The sequence below is a fragment of the Apium graveolens genome, chromosome 9 (assembly GCF_009905375.1).
Source record: "Apium graveolens cultivar Ventura chromosome 9, ASM990537v1, whole genome shotgun sequence".
NCBI lineage: Eukaryota > Viridiplantae > Streptophyta > Magnoliopsida > Apiales > Apiaceae > Apium > Apium graveolens.
The window spans coordinates 112112657-112117115 of record NC_133655.1 but is presented as its reverse complement, the minus strand read 5'-3'; the positions used below and the strand labels follow the sequence as shown (position 1 = coordinate 112117115).

At 39.3% G+C, this 4459-nt stretch overlaps 1 non-coding gene across 1 annotated transcript; it reads left to right on the top strand.

The window, feature by feature from the left end:
- The first annotated feature begins 1360 nt into the window (after positions 1 to 1360).
- Positions 1361 to 1467, top strand: LOC141687665 (small nucleolar RNA R71). The gene has a single exon (XR_012561153.1). It is a non-coding gene; the product is annotated as a small nucleolar RNA R71 (small nucleolar RNA).
- Positions 1468 to 4459: the final 2992 nt, after the last annotated feature.

Sequence of the window (4459 nt, the reverse complement as noted above, 5' to 3'; positions counted from 1 at the left end):
CACTATGCCTCTTGGGTAAGTAATAGAACGATTAGCCAATTGTAGAGACATGTAGGTGGGCTTTGGATCAGGCAAATCCAACTTTTTAAAGATCGACAACGGCATCAGATTGATGCTTGCTCCCAAATCACAAAGGCACTTGTCAAAAGACAACTTGCCAATGGTACAAGGAATGGTGAAGCTACCTGGATCTTTAAGCTTTGGTGGTAACTTCTGCTGCAGCACAGCACTGCATTCTTCCATTAGAGCAACGGTCTCAAGGTCATCCAATTTCACCTTCCTTGAAAGAATACTCTTCATAAACCTTGCATAACTAGGCATTTGCTCCAGAGCCTCAGCGAAAGGTATATTGATGTGAAGTTTCTTGAACACCTCCAGAAACTTACCGAGCTGCTTATCCAGCTTTTGTTGTTGCAATCTCTTAGGGAAAGGTGGTGGAGGATAGAGATGTTTCTCCCCTGTATTACCCTCAGGCAGAGTGTGTTCAACAGTAGTCTTCTTTGGTTCCGCCACTTTTTCCTTTTGCTTAGCTTCTTCATCTCCAACTTCAGCTTCTCCTTCTTTTACTTTTTCAGGATCAGCAACTTTTCCAGACCTTAAGGTAATAGCCTTGACTTACTCTTTAGCTTCCTTCCTGCCTGGCACTTCAGTATCACTGGGAAGTGTGCCAGGTTGATGATTGAGCGCTGCATTGGCTATTTGACCAATTTGATTTTCCAAGGTCTTGATCGACACCGCCTGACTCTTGCACAATAACTTAAGTTCCTCAAAATCAGCACTAGTGGGTGCAGCTGCACCTCCCTGTTGAGGATATGATTGTCTTTGAGCATATTGCTGCGGTTGCTGGAATCCAGGTTGATTGAACTGCTTACTCACACCTTGCTGATATGGTTGCTGAATAGCATTCTGATTATTACCCCAGCTGAAATTTGGATGATTTCTGTTGTTAGGATGATAAGTAGCTGGCACAGGCTATTGTTGTCGCTGATAATTGTTCACATACTGAACAGATTCGTTAACAAGAGAACATTGATCCGTAGCATGAGAACCTGCATAAAGTTCACAGACCATAGCTATCTGATTGACTCCATAGGTAGCTAGAGAATCGACCTTCATAGACAGCGCTTGGAGCTGTGCTGTAATAGCTGTGGCTGCATCGACTTCCAGAATACCTGCTACCTTCCCAGGCATCATCCTTTGAGTTGGGTTTTGATGCTCATTTGCAACCATAGTCTCAATAAGATTATAAGCCTTAGTATAGCTTTTGGCCCACAATGCGCCTCCAGCTGCTGCATCAAGCATGGGCCGAGATTGGGCCCCTAAACCATTATAGAAACCAGTGATCACCATCCAATCGGGCATTCCATGATGTGGACACTTTCTCAACATCTCCTTGTAGCGCTCCCAAGCTTCGCACATAGATTCTGTAGGTTGCTGCGCAAACTGAGTAAGAGCACTCCTCATAGCCGCAGTCTTCGCCATTGGGTAAAACTTCACCAGAAACTTTTGCGCAAGATCTTGTCAAGTAGTGATTGACCCAGCTGGTTCAGAATGTAACCAGTCCTTAGCTTTATCCCTCAGAGAGAATGGGAAAAGCCTCAGCTTCAAAGCCTCATCAGTCATACCATTATATTTGAAAGTACTACAGATCTCGACAAAATTCCTTATGTGCATGTTGGGGTCTTTAGTCGCAGCACCTCCAAAAAAATTGAATTCTGCACCATCTGAATAGTGCCCGGCTTGATTTCAAAGTTATTGGCCTCAATAGCCGGGTGCATGATGCTAGACTGAATGTCATCAATTTTAGGCCGAGAAAAGTCCATAAGAGCTGGATCTGCCAGAATAATACGATCACCCATGATTACTGGCTCTTTCTGCTCACTTCCTGAATCCGAATCTTCAAAATCTATTTTCTCCGGAATATCAAGAACTTCGTCTGTCTCCTCAGCTGTATCTAAAGTCCTCTTGCGAGTACGAGAACGAGTTTGCATAAACGCTCGCTAAAGTACCTGAAACACAACCGGAAACAATAAGTAACACGTCTTAATCACTGAGTCCTAATGACCAATGATGGTAAGTACATAAACTAAACAAATACGCCGAGTCCCCGGCAGCGGCGCCAAAAACTTGTTAGGGCGAAAACACGCGCTAATAATACACGCAAGTATATGCGTTCGCAAGTAATATAGAATACTTTCTAGTTCGTTCCCACAGAGACTCAGACTAATTATGTTCAATTAAACTCACTCACCAATGTATGATTGCTTCTCAATGTTAAGATAATAACACTTAGATTTGATTAACTAATTATTAACTACAATTAACTACTAAAAGTAACCACTTAATTATCACTTGAACTAACAATATTAAAACACTCATGAGATCACAACTTCATTACTACTTCCTTCAATAGTCATTGTTATTACCCTTAGCATACAACAGTGATGATATTAATCGAATAACACGAAACTGATAAAAGCCAACTTTCATTGTACTAATACCATTCTACCAAACATCCATAATTAAGATAGAAGTTGAATAGGCATCAATTATGTTGAGTCCCTATATTTCTACATAAATTGACAACCTAACGATTTAAGAACAAGTTATCCCTTTTGATTACATAGGGCAAATAAAACGGTTAGAGTTACCCACTAATCATGCATACTCGTACATGAACCTATGCTAGTATGGCAAGTTCTAAATCTCAAGATCCACCGTCGCTTCACAAGAGATTAACACCCTATCTTATATGTTCGCGATGCACATAAGACGAATAAGCACAACCAATACTAGATATCATACAATTATCACACACTAAGGTAGTAAACAACTAACTAAAGAATTCCATAGTAAATCCGTTACGACCCCATGATCACGATTAGCCCATGATATCACTCATCGTCATCATGGGTTCATATGAAAACATGATAAAATAAACACAAGAGAATAATAACTAAACTAATTATATTAAACCAGAGTACGTCACAAGTGTAAATAGGTTCAAAGTAAAGAAAACTAGCATCTAACGTTACAACGAAATAAGAATCACAAGAAAATATGCTCCATCTTCGTTGCGGTGTGCTAAAACGGTCTTCTTCCTTATCTCCTTCGCTCCTTGATTAATACCACGATCCAACCTTAGTGAAACGTCTCTAAAATCTACTTATATAGGAGTCCCATAAATCCCAGATTACTCAGAAGTTGGAAGCCAAACAGAATTAGAAATCTAAAATATTAAATCTAAAATTACGACCCTGCGCGGCCGCTCAGCATAGCTGAGCGGGGTCTCAGACCCCTTCTAGAAAAATGGTCTGTTTTGCTCCGTTTCTTCGCTGTAATCTGCTCCTCTCTTCCCACTTGCAATGCTGAACATATGCCAAGGCTTATTATTGATGAATTCTCCCCCGAAATGCAACTAATACCCTGAAATGCACAAACACTAGAAAAACCCAACAAATACACAAAATACTCGATTCCAAGACACCAATTCAAGCTATTATAAGACGTTCTAAGTGGTATAAAATACCACTTATCAGAAAGTGAACCTACCAGATATAGTTCTTTGGTTTACACTAGAGATGTTGCTGAAAAGAAGGTTGAAATTATGAGAGTAGGTAATGATTATCGGGAGTTTGAAAAAACAACGAATAGGAATAAGTAACCCTATTAAGAATTGAATATTTAGGTGACTTAATTCAAGGAATGTGTTATTTCTCGGGGAATGACTTAAGATCCAGCCTGAGAACATATCGAAGACTGTAGTCAAAATGAAATATGAGCATCACAATTTTTGGTAATGTTATTTGGATTAATAAGTGTATCAATTAGTGAACATGGTGTATAAGGTGTGCTTGGATAAGCATGATTGTATTTATTGATAACATCCTCAGCTATTCAAGGACCAAGGATGTCCATGTGGAATGCCCAAGGATTTCCCTATGAAAATTAGAAGGGAAGCAACTATATATTAAGTTTCAAGTATGAATTTTTGGCTGAGAATAACAAATGATTCTGATTATTCCATTAACGACCATTTAAGCAAAGCCGGTGTAGTGACAGATGCCTTGTGCAGAAGGAAAGGACTGAATATGATTAAAATAACTGACGAGTTAATAAAAAGGAATTGCGAAAAGTGGGATGTGAAGTTCAAATATCTGAAGGTAAGAAGAATGAAAATATGAAATTACTTTCCAGTTTTAACTGATAGAAAGGAGTAGGTAGTGTTGAATGTTTGGAAACTAAGTTAAAATGAGCACCGCCTATCATCAGTAGACGAAGGGTCAAGTGAAAACACGGTTCAAACAATATAAGATATATTGAGAGTATATATTTTGGCTCTAAAAGGAAACTGAGGTGACCACTTACCATTGACTGCGTTTTCTTATAATAACAATTATCAGGCTAGTAAAGGAATGCTACCTTGCGAAACTTCATATGGACATAAATGTGAGTCCTC